Source organism: Dama dama, chromosome 23, assembly GCF_033118175.1.
Source record: "Dama dama isolate Ldn47 chromosome 23, ASM3311817v1, whole genome shotgun sequence".
Classification (NCBI taxonomy): Eukaryota; Metazoa; Chordata; class Mammalia; order Artiodactyla; family Cervidae; genus Dama; species Dama dama.
Genome location: NC_083703.1, coordinates 61,816,721 through 61,836,191, shown reverse-complemented (window position 1 = coordinate 61,836,191; position 19,471 = coordinate 61,816,721). Strand labels below are relative to the sequence as shown.

Here is a 19,471-nt window from a genome sequence, read left to right as displayed (position 1 = left end):
TACAGTATGGCTGATCCCTTGCCTGACTCTCCCTCCACTTCAATAGAGGCCTGCCAAAAGCTCTCTGGGTGCCAAGCCCGAAGCCCAGGCCCCAGAGCTTCCTTTGGGGAGGCCTCTGCTGTAGTACATGGGATGGTTAGACAAGACCTGAGACTCCAAGGAATAAGAAACAGAAGAGGTGGATGGGGAACAGGTCACTGGAGAGGATTGATTCTTCTGCATTTCATACCCGGGGAGAGGTTTCACCTATGAAAGCAATGTGACCCCAAGCCTCTCTAATAAAACTAAAAAGCCTGAAGCAGGCTTTCAAGCAGATCTTGATGTTCAGCTACTTCTGTTACAGCCCTGTATATTTTTGAGTTCTCCAAAACAATAAAAACAAAGGAATGATAATGACTCACAGTAACCTTGAAAAGCTTTTAAAAAGAAGGAATTCCCAAAGTCTGAGTCCACTTAATTAAATCTCCTTGACTTGGAACACAGAACATCATTTCTTTTCTGAACTCACTGAGCTTGGCTGAACTAGTCATGTATTACTGACATATTACTTCAGGAAGATGGACTAATTTAATTTCCTGCCACCAGAGCTTAAAATCTTGCTGTGGGTCCTCCTCAAAGGAGAGGGTTTTCTTGGAAGGATGCCCTGATAGTCTTTATTACCTTCCTCCTCCTTCTTCTGGTCTGTCTAATTACAGTGATAAATCTTTAAAGGAACTCACAGCATTGCCAGGAAAGGAGAAACCACAGGTCAGCAGCTCAGCATCTTTATCCCGAACACCTCTTCTACTTGAACTTGTCATCCCATTGTTAACAACCACCATTAGAATGGCTACTACATGTGAAAGATTGAGTCTTTGTCAAACTTCATCTCTTTTGTCTGCTGAGGAAATCAGTTGCACATTTCTCAGGGCAACCACTCTCTTCCAGAATCTTTCTTGTTTGGATTCACCCATTCTCACCTGTGCTGTCAAGGAGTCCACAACAAATTCTAGAACTAGGTGTGGATTTGGATTATCAGTAACCAGTGGCTTCCTATAGAGATTCTAGAACAGAGGTCACAAACTGGTCACATTCTACCTGAAGCCATTTTTATTTGGCCCAACCGTTGTTTAAAAAAACAAAACAAAACAACCCCCCCAGCAATTCTACCTCTATATCTGTATATGCCCTGGTGAAAAACCTTTGCACATATGTACAAGGAAACATGGAAAAGGATGCTTCCTGCAGCACTGCTAAAATAGTAGGAAACTGGAAACAACCTAATCATCCATTTATAGAGGAACTGAAAAATAAAAGATGGTACATTCATGCTACAGATAGGATACTATTCAGTATTTAAAAGGAATAAACTGGAGCAGCAGTCAGCAAATGACAGTCCACAGGCCAAATCCAGCCCACAGCCAGTTTTTATAAATAAAGTTTTATTGGAACACAGTCATATCCCTTTCCTTACATATTATCTATGGCTGCATTAGCTATAAAATAGCAGAGATGAGTAGCTGTAGCAGAGACAGTGTGGCCCACAAAACCTAAAATCCTGATCTTTCATAGAAAAAGTCTGTCAATCCTGAATTAGTTACATATATTTACATTAATAAATAAACAGGTTGAGACTTTCCTCATGGTCCAGTAACTAAAACTCTGTGCTCCCAACACTGGGGGCCCAGGTTTGACCCATAGTCAGTAAACTATATCCCACATGTTTTAACTATAAAGATCTCACATGCCAACTAAGACCTGGCGCAGCCAAATAAATTTTTTTTAAAAAAAAGAAAGAAAGAAAACAAACAGGTTGAGTGAAAAAGCAAGCTGAGAATGATAATTATGACTGAAAAATTAGAAAGCAATATGGTGTTCATGGATTTGCATTTATGTATATGTAAATATTCCCAAAAATGGAATAGAAAGATATACAGTAATTTATGATAATGCCTGCTAAAACTGGACAGAGTGAAATGTAGAGAATGGAACAAGAAATGTGAAGAATTTTTCAACTTTATCTGTAATACTTTATCATTTCTCTTAAAAACAAATAGAAACAGGTTATGAGGCTTGAAGCAAATAAGAGAAAACATTAACAACTGTCAATTCTGCTTCCTATATTATTCTCTGAATGTTCAAGATTTCTGTAAAAAAAAAAACAAAATAAAACTAAAACAAACAAAAAACCAACAGCAATTTCACATTAAAACAGACAGGTTTTCTGCTTCTCTGGAAGAATGGGAATATCCTGACAGCCCTTGGCCCAGGCCCCAGGGGAAATGAAAGGCAATGGGAACTGAATGACAGCTCAGCCACCCGATGATGGGCCCAGCCACCCAATCCTCCCCAACCCACACTTCCTACTGTCTCACACCTAGCATGCTTTGCTCATTTACACTTCCTGCCTGGCTCCTGTAGGCATCTCTGTCTATGCCCAAATTTATGTATGCACGCTCAGTCATGTCCGACTCTTTGTGACCCAGTAGACTGTAGCCCGCCAGGCTCTTCTGTCCATGGAGTGTTCCAGGCAAGAATACTGGAGCAGGTTGCAATTTCCTACTTCAGGGCGATTTCCTGACCCAAGAATCAAACCCGTGTCTTTTGTATTTCCTGTGTCTCCTGCAATGGTAGGTGGATTCTTTACCACTGTGACACCTGGGAAGCCCCTGTCATGCTAGTCCATCTTTTTAAATAACACTTATCAAGGCTCTGTAATGACATGGAATATGCTTAGCATAAATGAAAAAGCAGTTTACAAAATTAAATACAAGCAATCACAACTGCATAAAAATAAGACACACATCAAAACAGCAGTAGTGGTCCACTCTGTGAGATGGGACTGCATATAGGAGATTTTCGCTACTCCCTCAAGCTTTCTATATTTTCCAAATTTTCTCTAACAAGCATGTGGTATCTTTAAATGGGAAAAAAATAAAGGTCTGGCAATTCACTAGGAACAGCCCTGCAAGGAGGGGTACCCTGTGGGTACACAGTGCATACTAATACACCTTTAATGAATGCATTCCGACGCAGTGTTCTCTAAGATCAGATCAGGTAAACACCTGCCAACTGCCTGGCCTGGAGTTCAAGGACTCAGAGTGTAAAGGCAGCCCAAGCCATAGATCACAGAGGCCAGCAAAAAAGCACCGCAACACTCAGACAAGAAGATAAAAGTGACTCCCTATTAACCAGCCCAAACCAAGTCCCTGTGCAGCTTTCTCTCAGGGGAAGCCAGCTGTTTCTACTCTGTATCCACCTCATCACCATCAACAGGACTCTCTTTCACAACTGCTACTAATTGTTCTGAAGGATCAGGAATCCTTGTTTGCCAATCCCTGAACCAACATCAAGAGAGCAAGCTCAACTCTGAGTCTCTGGTTCCCAGGACGGCCAGTTATCAAAATGGAAATTACACAATTTTCAAAACAAGATTATTCATCTCCAATTGAAAAAATAATATCCCTCTCTGGAGAACTTTTAAAAGGACATGGAATCTGTGTTGGGAGAATAGTTCTTTATCTGCCTCTATGTACATAAACTATATCTGGAGGAATATGCAAGAGCCAGATAACAACACTGGTTGCCTGTAGGGAAAAGAGCTGGGTAGCTGAAGGCCAAGAGCCAAAGGGAGGCTTTACAGTGTATATCCTTTTATACCTCTTGAATCATGTAAATACATTACCCAGTCTTAAAATAAAATTAGGGGAGAAAAAAAGATGGAAAATTTTTGTGAAATTAACTAAACTATATCCAGATGTTAAAACTCATTTTCCCCCTTTCATCTACCCACTTTCACTGACCACCACGAATATAACATAATAGAATGTTTTAACTGATGAACAAGGGCCCTAGGAGTAAAGCTACTTGTTCTCACTTCATGGGGAAGCGTCATAAAAGCGCTTCTATGAGGTCTACAGCCATGGAGTCTTTAATGTTCTAACGTCAATGTTACATGTCATGTAGCCTCAGCCATAAAAGGCATTCAGAACAAAGATGTCAAAATAACAGACTAATAACATATATTCTGTTATTACAGGCACAGTTTATAAACATAAGGGAATCTTTTTCTGTAAGCCAAACAGTTGAGAGCTCTGTCTAAACACTTTCAAACTATCTCTTACAGTACATATAAGAGCCACAGCATTTCAAACCGGCACAAATTATTTAAGGGCATTTGAGCAATCAATATAAAAAAACTGAAGGGATTTTCATGACAGTCCAGTGGTTAAGATCTCACACATCCACTGCAGGGGGCATGGATTCAAACCCTGGTTGGGGAACTAAGATCCTGCATGTCGCAGAGTACAGCCAAAAAAAAAATATATATATATATATATAAACATTGAAATGCAATACTTGAAACGTAACACTCCCTTGAAACAGCAACTCCATTTCTTGCTACTATTTTAAGACCATCAGTGAATAACTGAATACATATGCAAGATGTACATACACGTTTATGTTTATCTCAGTCGCATCTCTGACCACTTAAACAGTCATTGATAAGGAACTGGTTAGATTATGACATATCTCTACAATGGGAAATTATGCAATCATTAAGAATGGTAATAAACCTCTAGGTATTTACACAAGGAAAGATGTTCATCACATCTTGTTGAGAGAAAAAAAGCAGGCTACCAAACAGGACAGTTACTATGACGCAATTTATGTCTACATGTGTATATGCACAAGTGCAGAGACAGATGTGAAGGAAACTGCAAAGACAAGACACACTATTCAAGCGTGAACTTGAATATTCAGCAGGTCAGGGTTTGAAATTCTGCTCTGCCACTTAGCTATAAAATATTGAGAAAGTTACATTGTCATAGTTTCTTCTATAAAATGGGATTAATAACAACACCTACCATAAAGAACTGTTATAAGGATTAAGTAAGCTAATAAATGTTAAATGCTCAGTCTAGTCCAAGATGCATAATAAACCCTCAAGAAAGGCAAGTAATATTGATCTCCGGGGGTGAGCTTCCAAATTACTGTTTTTGCTTTCTTTGGCCTTTGTGATAAGTATGTGTATTTTGTTTCTTACAATCAAGCAGGGAGATGGCAATAAAAATATTTTTTCTTTGGGGGAAAAAGGTCTAGCACCTTGGTTTCAGCTTACGTGTCTTAAGATGACAGACTACTTATCTGGAAAGAAACCTAGAAAGGTCACAGACAAGAAACATGAACACTTAAATGCCTGCCCTGAATTCAAATTGCCGCCATGAGCTCCGTCATTTGATGACCCCAACAGGCAGACAAAGAAAGCACTTATCTAGCGGGGAAAAGCGGAGAAGGCAATGGCACCCCACTCCTGTACTCTTGCCTGGAAAACCCCATGGATGGAGAAGCCTGGTAGGCTGCGGTCCATGGGGTCGCTCAGAGTCGGACACGACTGAGTGACTTCACTTTCAGTTTTCGCTTTCACACATTGGAGAAGGAAATGGCAACCCACTCCAGTGTTCTTGCCTGGAGAATCCCAGGGACGGGGGAGCCTGGTGGGCTGCCGTCTATGGGATCACACAGAGTTGGATACGACTGAAGTGACTTAGCAGCAGCAGCAGCAGCGGGGAAAAGAGGCAAAGAAACCGAAGCATTCATAAAGTACATTCATAAAAAATATATTCAAGTCTAGGGGACACTAATTCAGAATCAATGTGGGTCTGGGGCTACCTTGTATTCAATAGTCATGACTCATAGTACATTAAGTGCTTAATGTATATACCTCTTCTAATCCTCAAAATCACCTTTTGAGGAATAGGTATTAACCTCATTTTAAAAACAAGGATGGGAGGCTCAGAGAAATTTATTGACTCAAGGTCACAGCAGTTAAACGGTACAGTCAGGATTCAAAACCAGGTTTGTTTTATTGAAAAACTCTAAACTTACTACACATATACACATGCATATACATGTGTATCAATATATGCAGAGATTAAAATGATTCAAGTTGTATATACAGTGAACAAATAAATCTTCCTCCTACCCCTGGGGAGATACTTGATGCATATGCAAACATTAATATATGATATATTCATGCTTAATATATCTTAACTAATATAAACATTGCTTCCCTACTTCTAAAATTGAGGTGTAAGTAAGTATATATCATCATTCTCTATCTTACTTTATAGATCTTGGAGAAACCTCCCATTCCTCCAACCCTCACCCGTGTCCCCACCTTTTAAGTAGCTGCTTAGATACCACAGTACAGTTGCCTGATAACGTATTTGATTAGTCCTCCACTGAGGGAAACTCCAACAGTTTTGGTCTTTGCAAAAGTTTTGGTCAGTGCAAACAATGCTGCAGGGAATGGCCTGAACACTGGGCTTCCCAGGTGGCTCAGTGGTAAAGAATCTGCCTGCCAATGAAGGAGATGCAAGAGATGAGGGTTTGATCCCTGGGTCTAGAAGATCCCCTGAAGGAGGATAAGAATACTCCGGTATTCTTGACTGGAAAATTCCATGGACAGAGGAGCCTGGTGGGCTACAGTCCATAGCGTCACAAAGAGTCAAACATGACTGAGCATAGACCATGAATGAATATACCTTTAACTATATGTGGGGGTTCTTAGTAGAAGCTCCTGCTAGCGGTTTAAAGGCTATGCATGTCCTTTTGACAGAGGGCACGGTCTTACCCACTCCCCTGGCTATACCATTTATCCTCCCAGCCACAGGGCACCCACTGTTCACATGACCTCGACATTCAGGGCTAATGCTCTGAACTACCACTACTAAGCTATGAAGCTGGAAGAGCCTGCCTGCCAGGAACTTCTTGTTCCATGTACTGACCCGGCAAAGAAATAGTCTCTCTGCTTAAAATTTATACTGTGATGTCAGAAACTTAACCAAATACAACATTTGGTCCTTGAGTAGGACCCTTTTCCGGATCTTGATTTGAACAAGCTGATTATTAAAAATATATGAGACCATCAAGAAACTTCAAACCCTGATCAGATGACGTTAAGGAACTAACGTTACTTTTTAGGTGTAAAAACAGTATTTTCTAAAGAAGGTTCTTACTCTTAAGAGATACACACAAAAGCATTTTCAGATAAAAGTAACATGCTGTCTGGAACCAAAATAATCAGGGGTGAGGTCAGTGGGGTGGAAAAAAGGTCACAGGTGAACCAGAACTGCCATGAGCTGATAACTGCTGGAGCTGGGTAATGGGTTCATGGTTCATTATACTATTCTATTTTTATGTATGCTTGAGAGTTTCCAAAATGGAAAAAAAAACAGATTGCCTTCTGACCAATGGCACTTTTTTTTTTTAACTTTTAAGAAAATTTCAACTGTGGTTAAAAAACAAAACAAAAAACCCTACATATTATAAAACGTACCCTCGCAACCAGTCTTAAGTGTGCACAGTTGAGTAATGATATTCACAGTGTTGTGCAACAGATCTCTAGAACTTTTTCATCTTGCCAAAGTGAAACTCTATACCTATCAAACAGCAACTCCCCACCTCCCTGTCTCTCCAGCCCCTGGAAACCACCATTCAACCTCATGGTTCATCCGTATTGTAGCATGTGACAAGATCTCTCTTTTATAAGGCTAAATAACATCCCATTGTAGTATATACCATATTTTCTTTATCCATTGATATGGCCATGGACATGCAGGTGACTTGCACCTCTTGGCTATTGTCAATAATGTTGTAGTGATGATGAGTGTACACAATGACTTGTCCTTTTAATCAGACTGCCAGGCAGCCGGGCAGACAGCCACAACAAATGCTGTATTTGAACGAGGGAGGTGGCCTGGAATAACAAAAAAGAGGTTCAGACACACCAGGGATTGAAACCCAGTCCAACCATTCCCAGCTCTGGGACTCCATGCAAGTTCCCTCACCCCTCCGAGCCTATTTCCTCCTCTGCAAAATGGGACTATCATGAATGCCCGGCTCCTTGGGGTTGTGTGAGAATCACAGGACAAGCATGACGATGCCTGGTCCACAGGAGGTGCCTCTGCCCTGACCCAATTTACAGGAGTAAAAAACCCTGGAGATGGGAGAGAGAAGCAACATGGCAGACTGAGATAATCAGCAGCAAAGTAAGCAGAAACCAGGGCGACCTGGCTCCAAAGTTCATAGCCTTTTTTCCACACCAGCATGTCCTAAATGTCAGTCATCTGACTTCACAGTTTTTGCCATATCCATACACTACCTGTACTATTATTGAGTTAAGGTTTTGCATTAAACCTACTTTTAACACACGTTTCTTTTTAAAAGAAACTTTCTATCACTACTATAAATGGAAAACCAGTATCACTTGTTGTAAATGGAAGGTAACTGAAAATAAATATAAGGACACACAACAGTGTTACTAAATTCAAACTAAATAACTGTAGCTTACCTAAGGCCCCAGAACTGATCTCCCTTGGTTAGAAAGGGAACTTAGCACATGTTAAGAAAGACTGGAACCAAATACTCTTCTTGACATAGTCAGAAGAGCCAAAAGTGTTTCAGAAGGAATAACTCTCACAGTGTCACTCAACAGAATTTAGGATGTTGTATTGGAGTGTCACCTAAAATCTTCCCCCGTCCCACCTGGTTTAACCCCTAGAATCTAATCCCATCTAAATCCTCAAAATCAGAGTCCCGTTATCAACACCTCTGGTTAATTCTGGTGTGTACATTAATGTTAGAGAGGCTGCCTACATACGCTACCTTTATAGTATACAGTTTCCAAAGTTGATCAAACAGAATATTCCATAAATCACAGGGTGTTTCAGTAATATAATGAATTGGCTACATTTTAAAAATTCCTCTCCAAAAGTCAATCAAAAATATCACGGTTCACTGCCTGATTCCATAAAGACATGTTTGCTCTCACTGCTCATCCACTGCACAAAACTGATAACATACATACAGTATTTCTGGTTAATGTCACCAGCCAATAGTCTGTTCAGAGAATGAAGGGTTTAAATGTCAAAGGCTCATGTTCTGAGTCCTACTCACAAGGAATTCTGTATCAAAAAGAAAAACAGGGACTTCACTGTAGTCCAGTGGCTAAGACTCCATGCTCTCAATGCAGGGGGCCCAGGATCAATCTCTGGTCAGGAAACTAGATCCCATATGCCACAACTAAAAATCCTGCATGCTACAATGAAGGTCAAAGATCCTGTGTACTACAAGTAAGACCTGGTGCAGGCAAATAATTAAATAAAAGAAGAAAGAAAAACAGATTAAGGAGACAGCAAAGAAGGCTCACAAAAATTATTAAAAGATACCTTATGGTATGTGAATTATATCTCATGAAGCTTTTTTTTTTTTAAAGATATTTTTAGAGGGTCCTAATCAAATTTTAAGAAGGAAAAGGTACAGTTTTCCTTTTGAACTTTATAAAGTTCTAACTTTCCCTAAACTAATTTATTTAGAATTGTTCTCTTATGAGGCTGACAGAGAAGCAAAGATACTCACCACAGCACTGTATGTGATTATTAAAAGCCAGAAACAACACCAGTGCCCATCACTGGGGAATGTTTTAGTTCATAATTACTAAACATGAAAACACGAAAAAATGGTTATGAAACGTTAAATGAATATCTCCAAATGCAAAACTGGAAATACACTTTGAAAGCAACTATCTGAAAAGACATCTGCAAGTGGACCAGTAAGCTGAAACTGAATCAGAATACCCTTTTAAGGGTAATCCCTCCCCACTAAACTATTAATGTCTGCCTTTTCAACTTTGTTTAGACACCATCTTGTTAAAAACATTATTTAGGAGGCTGCCTTTATAATTACATTTTTTTTTAACAAGGAAAGGATCCAGTTTAAAGAAATCACGAGGGGACTTCCCTGGTGGTCCAGTGGTTAAAACTTTGCCTTCCACTGCAAAGGGTATAGGTTTAATCCCTGGTGGGGGAACGAAGTTCCCACATGCCTCAAGGTCAAACAACCAAAACATAAAATTCAGAAACAATACTGTAACAAGTTCAATAAAAACTTTAAAAAATGATCCTCGTTAAAAAAAAAAACAAAAAACTTGGACTTCCCTGGTGGTACAGTGGCTGAGAATCTGCCTGCCAATGCAGAGGACGTGGGTTCAATCCCTGGTCCGGGAAGATTCCATGTGACATGGAGCAAGTATGGAAGCCCGTTGCCTAGAGCCTGTGCTCTGCAACGAGAGACACCACCACGAGAAGCCCGAGCACCGCAGCTAGAGAGGAGCCTCCACTGTCGGCAGCTAGAGAAAGCTTGTGAGCAGCAAAGAAAACCCAGCGCAACCAAAAAATTGTTTTAATTTTAAAAACATCATCAGAAACGTAAATACAAGTTTATGCAAAGATAATCTTTAAGATGTTCACTGTAGCATTACTCGTAGCATTAAGTATTGAAATCAGCCTGAACGACAATGATTAGGGAAACAGGTAAGAACTGCATATCCATGAGACAAAACACATTTAGGAGTGCATTTTCCTTTGGACAGTAAGATGATTTAACAGGAGTTATTTCTGGGTGAATCTTAAGTTAATCCTTTTAGGATTTTCCTCATTTTTCCTCAGTGGAAATTCATTATTTCTATAGTCAGGGGAAAAAAATTCTATTAAAAAAATGCTGACAATTGAAGAAATAAGCAGGGAAAAACACCATGTACTTCTTGGGCTAGAATCTGACCTGCTATTGCAGACCTTGCAAAACCAGTAACTATTTCCACCAAGAACTATCTTCTTGCGGTTATCTTAGGTAACTCAAGCTGACGTTTTATCTTACCTGGATGGAATCTTTTATGATTTACTAGCTAGACTTTTTTGCTTAGGTTATTGAAATGTGTTATAAAGTAATGATTACTGCAGTCCCCTATGCTGCTGGAGACAGTACTATGAGCTTTAGCCTCTGTTTAATTTATATCACACATGAAAGCCTCAAAGCAAGTCCTTCCAGAAACCACTGCTGAAGGGGATGTTAAGGACCCCAGGATGGGTAACAGCATATCCAGTCTCAGCTCCCAAGAATCTATTACAATTTCTATTTCACTTGGACCCTCTTCCATTTATACACTGTTCAAATATGACAAAATGCAACTGCTGCAAATATCTTGCCAAAAATTATAAAAATAAAACCACACCCACTACAATTATCACTGATGCTCTCTAAGGCAAACTATGATTTAAATGAACCAGCATGCTAAAGATAGACGTGCCTGTGTGTGAAGAGCTCTCCATCTGCGATCAGTGTGACAAAGTGAGGAGACACAGTGCGTCACCAAGATTAACTGAGCCCTAAACAAGAACATCCCAAGCAGCAATGCAGATGTCTGTGCTGATAAGACAAGCTGATGGTAAGGATCTCTGACTGCCAAGACAGAGCTCTCAAAGCCCCACCCTGGAAGGCCTGGGAGAAAGCACTGCATCAAGTCACCAAGGAAAAGTAAAAGATTAGCCAACTCAAAGCTGACTTTCAGGCAGCGCTGGAAGAGCCTTGGAAGACGACCCCATGTCCGTTTTGCCTACACAGATAGTGAGGGCCAGAGACACTGAGTTACTTGCCTTGGGTAACATAGCAAATGGCAGAACTGTGCTTATAATTCATGTCTCCACCCAGATCCCGCTGCCTTTTCATACCAGAATTTCCTGTGATGGCACAGGCTTTGATCAAGAACTCTAAGATTGCGGAGATAAGGGGATATTGAAAGGAAAATCATGAGCCCACACAGCAGACAGGGAGAGCTGAGGCTCAACAAAGGGAATCTTTTGCAATTAGTCAGCTGGTGGCATAGGACTTTAGCCAGCTTCTCCTCACTGGTACAGATGTTATCAGCAGAATCAAGAAGCAGTTCAGGACTGAATGACTCAGAATACAAGCTCACAGTGCCTACCTGCTTCACGTTTCAGGCCTGAGTTAGAGCTAAGAAGAGGGAGAGGTAGCCTATCTCACAAATCAGATTATCTGTCTGTTGCCTGCCAGTCAAGTAATTGACATCCAGAATTATATTCAAATACCAAGGGTTTTCCCCCTGATTTCTTCAGTCATTCTATGAAGTCACTTTTCCTTCATCAGCATTTGAAGTTAGTCACCCGGGTACAAAAGGGAAAGAAAGGCCTTTGACAAGACATCAGGGAAGTGCTGCCCACCTGAAAAACAGATGAACAAGTGAGTGGCAGGAAGAGCAGGGGACTTGGAGTCAGCAGGCGTGGGTAAGTTATTTGACTTCTCTGTGCCTCTACTTTCCCCTTCTGGAAAATGGGATTCATAACAGCACTCAGTTACCAGGCTGCTGTGAGGGCTAAATGAGACAATGAGTGTAAAGCAAGAACAGCATTTGGATCAATAAATGTGAGCTATTCCTGTTACAGCCATACCTTGGAGATACTGCAGATTTGGCTCTGCAGTTACAGGCATACCTTGCAGATACTGCAGTTGGCTCTGTTCAACTATAATAAAGCAAATCTTGCAATAAAGCAGGTCACACAAATTTTATGTTATCCCAGACTATATAAAAGTTATGTTTATACTATACTGTCTATTAAGTGTGCAAGAGTATTATGTCTAAAGAAACAGTGCAATTGTTTAACTAAAATGTAACTGTTAATTTAAAAATACTTTATTGCCAAAAAAAATGTTAACCATCACCTGACAACGCAGGGTTGCCACAAACCTTCAAATTGTAAAAAATGCAATATCCGTGAAGCACAATAAAACGAGGAAAGCCTGTGCTTTTATTACCATTATGTTTGGTTAAATCCTAGTTTTGCGACTTATAACCAAAGAGGGCATCACCAGCTTTAATGTACCCAGGAAACACCCTGGGGGGCGGGGGGTCTTGGTAAAATGCAGACTGGTTTACTATATCTAGACATAAATTCTACATTTCTAATAAGCTCTCAGGGCACATGGGTGCCTTGATCATACAGAATAGCCTTGGACCAACAAGGACCTAGCCCTGCACCTACCAAGTATCTAGTATTATTGACCAAAACGAATGCCCTCTCAACGCTTCATCTGTAAACTAAGTAAAATACATATGCCACATATTCTCAACTAACTAAACATTAGTACACAAGAATGTGCAGGAAAAAGCATTTGAAACTGAAAACAAAGCTAGACAAGGGGAGGTGGTAGAATTATTAGTCTTACTATTCACAGTGCTGAATCTACAACATTGTGAAGTCTAAATTTACAGAGGCAGTTATTAGCATAAATGAAAAGAAGCCTCAAATTCCCTTGCTCAGAAGAGATACTCCATTCAAGGATCCTCTAGGAATTCCAGCAGAACACAACAGCTTCTCCAGGGATTCCCAAATCAAAAGCTCTGAAACTTTAGAAATGTCATTCGATGGCCAAGAAAGAACCACTTTGGCAGGGAGACTGTGGCCATTTGAGGCACTGAACTTCACAAGTGATTCCATTCTGTCTCCCAGAGTTGGCCAGCCTTTTCCCAGGAACCTTCATCAGCAAAGATCTTGAGTTAGGACAGCAATGCCAACAGCAATGAAGCAGATGGGCACTGCCCTGGCACAGCCTGCACCTGCCACTCCACAAGCTGGCCAAGAGCCAGGCTTCAAGAAAAGTAGGGCTTCTGATGTCCTGGGGGAGGCTTCAAACAGACGCACCTGGGTGTCTGTCCTGTAGGATCTCCTCCCCAGAGGCTCGAAGTGTGATGTTTATACCTTGTGCCTCTCCTCCAAGGGTTCACAGGGAACCAGAGCTAATTCTTCCACACAGGGCACCTTACAAAAAAAGCTGTCTTATCATTTTCAAGGCAGATGGCACCACCAACATCTACCAAACTGCTCAGGCCCAAAACCCAGGAATCATCTATGATTCCTTGCCCTCAACCACCATCCCACTGGTTTCACCTCCATGACACATCCCCAGTCCATCTTCTTATACCATCTCTACTGCCAACACCCTAGAAAGCCACCATCACCTCTCACTTGGCCTCCAAACGACTGTCCAGGCTATCATTCTTATACCTCTTAAAATTCACTGGCCACAGAGGCCAAAGTGATTTTTAGAAAAGACAAAACAGATCATGTCACTTCCTTCTTAAAGACTTCAATGCTTTCCCATTGCTTCTGGAATAAAAGCCCACCTCCATGCTCTGGGCTACAGGCCCTGCATGACCTGAAGCCTCACCCCCACCCATCCTGCAAACACCCACTTGCTCCAGCCACTCTGAGTCTTCTTTTGGTTCCCAGAATTTACCAAGCTTATTCCCACCTCAGAGACTTTATTGCTGCTCTTCTGCCACATTTTCAAATGGCTGGCCCCTTTCTGGCCACAAATCTCAGCAAAAATGTCATCATGTTAGAGTAACCTTCTTGGACCACCCAGTTTAAGTCGCAGCACCCCCATGGAGAAGTTACTCTCCACGACACACTGTTTTACTGTTTTCAGAGTACTTATTTCCATCCAAACGACCTTGTCCATTTACTGGTTTCTTTTTCTGCTGCTGCCATTAGAATGCAAGCTGCATGAGAGCAAGGACCTCACCTACCTCTCCACCGTCAGAGCTCCAGGCTAGAACTGCACCTGACACACACCAAGTGATCAGCAAGAGAATGAAACTGAGCCAGTAGGGGCAAGAGCACTGAACTTGGAGTCAGAAGGCCTGGAGGTCAGTGTGAAATGGGCCACCTACTAGCAGCCTGGCTTCTCTTACCTCAGGTTCCCCTCGACTGTAAAATGGGAATCTCAATCTGCACCTTCCTGTCCTAACAGGGTTACTGATAGACCAAATGAGTGAAGACATGTTTAAGCATTCTTGTAAACCATTAGGCACCATAAAGAGGGCACTGTATTATTAACCAGCACAACAGAAGGTTCTTTCTCAGGGAGCCATAAATCAGTGGATAAAGGGCTTAGAGAGCAAGCCAAGACTTCTAGCCCAGGCACCCAACAGAAATCTAAGGACACAAGAGATGTGAATCCACACCTTTACACCAAGGAGGGGAAAACACAAGACATGAACTCACTTAAAGACATCAAATTCAAAAAAAAAAAAAAAAAAAGACATCAAATTCAATTCAAAAGCTCACGATATGCAAATTAAGCTCCGAGGTCCTTGAAGAAATGTGGAGCTGGGGCTGATCTCCACATGCTCCACATGCTTGGCAAATAGGGATCTGGTAAACATTTGCTGAACTGGGAGTCGGACAACCAGATCTGGCATCCAACCATCAGCTTTCGTTTTTCTTTGCAACCCATTCTGACATGGGATTACAGGTTCCTGGGGCAACCCTGTAACAGTGACATTTATACCACACTGTGATAGGTACCAGAGAAGGCAATGGCAACTCCCTCCTGTATTCTTGCCTGGAGAATCCCAGGGACGGGGGAGCCTGGTGGGCTGCCGTCTATGGGGATGCACAGAGTCGGACACGACTGAAGCGACTTAGCAGTAGCAGTAGCCCTGATAGGTACTGTTTCATGAATTCAGTGACCCTGTGAAGCTGACAAGATCAGCACATGCTTTAATTTACTCATTCACTAACCATCATTAAAATATAAAGCATAATTCAGGTTATTTAGGCTATGTTAAGCCTAAATAACAATAGCTAATGTTTACCAAAACTGCCAGGCACTTCACTTGTATTAGGCATACATAAATCCACACAACAGCCATGGATGGTGGATACTATTATTACCCTACTTTTCCAGATGCTGAAACTGTAGCACAAAGAGGTAGATCACTCAGTGGCACACAACTTAGAAGCAGCAGAGCCAAGATTTGAACCCAGGCAGCCTCATTCCATGCCTTTAAACCACTAGCATGCAATCAGAATTGCACAATAGCACTACAAGGACCCATTAGCTTACTCCTCTCATTTTAAAGAGGAGGGGTCAAGAGGACAGAGAAACCCCTTTAAACATTCCAACTCTGTTCTGAAATTCACACTTTGGATGGTATCTATTTAACTGAAGCTTTATGTAAGATCTTGTTTCCTTGTCAGTGGAAGAAAAGCCTCTAGCCACAGCAGTCAGAAGGAACGAAAGAATACCCTATGGCTTTGTAACGGCTACCACTGAGAAATCAGATATCAGGGTACGGAGAAGAAAATACAGGATTTACCTGGAAATGTGTCCAGCTCCATCACTTAATAGGTATAAAATTCTTAGGCAAGTCATTCACTTTTCTTAGCCTCAGTTTCCTCATCTTCGAAATGGAGATGACATCACCACCTACCTGGCAAAGTCTATGTGAAGATTAAATGAGATAATATACCTGAAAAGTGCTTCTTAATCATATACAGCTGACCCTCAATATTTGCGGGAAATTGGTTGCAGGAGCCCCGGTGGATACCAAAATTCATGGATGCTCAAGTTCTTTATACATAAAGGTGAAGTACATAACTTCGTTTAAAAAAAAATGCATCCACACAGTTCAAACCTGTGTTGTTTAAAGGCCAATCACACTTGGAAATAGCTATTACTGTTTCAAGCACTTCTCAAAAGACAGAAACATAACTCTTTGTCTTCTGGAAGAGTCAACAAGACCTAAATAAAAAAATAAAACCATAACCTCAACTATCAACAAGGACTTGACCCCAGGGTTTCCCCCACCAGAACTATTTTGCAGAAATCCACACCACCTCCCTTGCTCTTAGCAGAATGAAGAAGTTAAACTGAGGGGGGATATCAACAAGGGAGGAACATCCATATGAGCTAGTGCACTACACACCTAAACTCTATCTGTCTCAAAGTCAGCCCCTCCAGGAAGCCTTACCAAAACCACCCCACATGCCTCCTAACAGCTTGTTGAGCACTTACTATGTGCCAAGCTACTTGACATACCCATCTTACTGGATTCCCACTGCAGTTCATTAACGCATTTTACAGATAAGAAAAGAAGGCTCAGAGATTAACCTGCCCAAGGCCACACCATTACTAAGTGGAGATGCAGAGTCTCAAATCCAGACTCTCGGACTTTAAGTTGGGCTCTTGGCCCTTCTCCTCCCCTCTGAGGGAACTTCCAGCATACACGGCTCAATATCTTAAACACTCCGAGCAGCAAGTGTTAGGACCCCACTGGGCAAACAGGTCAACTGAGGCCAAGAGGGGAAGGGACTTGCCCAAGGTCACACAGTGAGCCAGGGGCAGCGCCAAGATTCGGACCCCAAGCTTTCGCTTCCCCACCTCCCTTACCGCTTCCCCTCTCCCTCCCGCTTCTCCCCAGGGCTCGGCCTCTGACTTCCACCCCTCGCGGCCGGGTCTGGGGTCGGGCCGCACTCCCGCTTGGGGGAGAAGGGGACGAGGCCGTCCGGACTGCCTGAAGATGCCCAGGAGGCAGAGCAGAAGATGCTCCAGCTGCCGGAGCAGCAAAGCCTGTCGGTGGTGCCGCCGCGGGCCTTCAGGGGAAGATCCCATGCGGCGGGAAGATCGGCCCTGCCCAGCGGCCCTGCGGCTCCACCCCGACTCACCTGCAGCCCGAGCTGAAAGCGGGCGGCGGCGGGGGCGGCGGCGAGCCGTGGGCTCAGCCGTTGGCTCAGCCGTTCCCCGCTGCCCCGGATGGGGAGAGAACGAGGCCGCTCACTTCCTTAGCAACCGGCTCGGCGACCTACTTCCTTAGCAACCAATGTCAATTTCAATAACTTTATTGAGACACGAATGACGGTCATTGACAGTCTGTCAGGCAGGGCAGGGAGGGGCCGGACCCGGCCAGATACTGGTGCTTAGTAGGTACCCAAGACCCTTCGGTCCTTTCACCCATCTAAGGGGGTGTGAGACGAGCGATACACGGTCTGACTCCGCCTGCTAGTATCTCGTGCCTCAGTTTCTCCATCTGTAAAATGTAACGCACTGGCTTTGTTGCGCCCTCTGGCCTTTTCTAAAGTGATTTCATGTCTCAAACTCCCATTTAGAGTCCAACAGACCTCTCAACCAAAAATTTAGCAATCATTCCTGTCCCTTCTTTCTCCTTCACATGCCCCTCCCACCCCATTAAGTCAATCACCATGTCTCTTATTTAGAGTGTGTATGTGCATGTGTTAGTAGCTCAGTCGTGTCCGACTCGGCGACCCCGTGGACTGTAGCCAGCCAGGCTCCTCTGTCCGTGGAATTCTCCAGGCAGTTCTCCAGGCAAACTCTGGAGTGGGTTGCCATTCCCTTCTCCAGGGGATCTTCCTGACCCAGGGATCAAACCTGGGTCTCCTGAATTGCATGCAGATTCTTTATCGTCTGAACCAGTGCCTCTCAAATATTTCTCCTATCCACCTTTCTCGATCCCCAGTGCCATCACATCAGGCCAGGTGTTGCCCTCATCTCCAGCCTGCCTGGCATAGTTAAGCTCTACTTCTACTCCTGTGTCCAGCCCTGACCTCCCAATCTATTTTCCACAAGGTGGCCAAAGTGATCATTTTAAAACATAAAGCAGATTGGGGCACATTATGCTCAATACCATTTAATGGACTTCCACTTCTTTCAAAATCAAGTCCAAAGCCCTTACTACTTTCTACAGAATCAGTAAAACTCCGTTCTAGCCACATTTGCCTCTAAGGCCAGGTTCCATACCCCCTCCCCCAGGAACTCAACCTGCTGTTACCCACTGCCACATGCTGTTGTATCTACCATGCTTGGTCCATAGTAGGTGCTCGATAAATATGTGGGGTCCATACATGCTCAGTCATGTCCAACTCTTTGTCACCCCATGGACTGTGGTCTTCCAGGCTCCTCTGGCTCATGGAACTTTCCAAACAAGAACACTGGAGAAGGTTGCCATTTCCTACTCTAGGGTATCTTTCCTGACCCAGGGATCAAACCCTTGTCTCAGATGTCTCCTGCATTGGCAAACGGATTCTTTACCACTAGTGCCACCTGGGAAGCTCTGAGGACCTGGGATGTTCTTCCCCACCCTACACCCTACCTTTGTCTAGTGTGGCAAATATTGCTACTTGTTCCCCTCACATTATTTTCTGGCTCCTAAACACACAATTAGACAACATTTCCCAACCTTCCCTGTTTCTCAGACCAAGTTCTGGTCAAATGAATATGATGTGCGCCATTCTCAGGCCTAACCCATAAAAAACCTCTCGTGTAATTGTTCATACTTCCTCAGTTTTAAGGTGAAGGACTTTAAAGGACTTGAAAGTGAAGGACTCCAAGGCTCTAGGAGATGGCTGAGTTGCAGAATAGGAGGAATCTGGATCAATGAGACATCTCTTAGTAGACAGCTGCCCACACTAGACAAGAAAATAAACTTTTACTGGATTCTGCTACTGAGACAAGGAGAATTTTTGTTAGAGCAGTTAGCTGGCCCCAACTAAGATACCTAACTCTGAATCATCCTTTGGGTCCTTACTTACTTCCCTTCACATGTTAACCCACTCTACGTGCCTACCCAGCATTATTCAACATAGTTAAGTCAATGAATCATGTTTATGCTATAATAACTACAAACACTGTTTCTGCCGAACCCAATAATATGGGTTTATGTTTTATTTCTTCCACACTTTTTCATTTGTTTTCTTTGGCTACTGCTATTTTTTTCTATATGTCTTAAACTGCTTTAGAAATTGTGTCTTGAACTTCTGTTAGAAATTGTGTT

General features: G+C 42.5%; 1 protein-coding gene across 4 annotated transcripts in view; it reads right to left on the bottom strand.

Moving 5' to 3' along the window:
* Positions 1 to 17,474, bottom strand: part of KIF3B (kinesin family member 3B) — a 38,192-nt gene extending 20,718 nt beyond the window's left edge. For 2 of the 4 annotated variants that reach the window (XM_061127053.1, XM_061127057.1), the window contains exons 1-2: positions 17,349 to 17,468; positions 16,001 to 16,124 (exon numbers count right to left, since the gene is read on the bottom strand). The gene's annotated coding sequence lies outside the window, so the exon portion shown is untranslated. Of the gene's footprint in view, positions 1 to 7,563; positions 7,742 to 16,000; positions 16,125 to 17,348 lie in introns of all 4 variants that reach the window. The other 2 variants (XM_061127054.1, XM_061127055.1) reach the window with 2 other exon arrangements.
* Between the last annotated feature and the right edge of the window lie 1,997 nt (positions 17,475 to 19,471).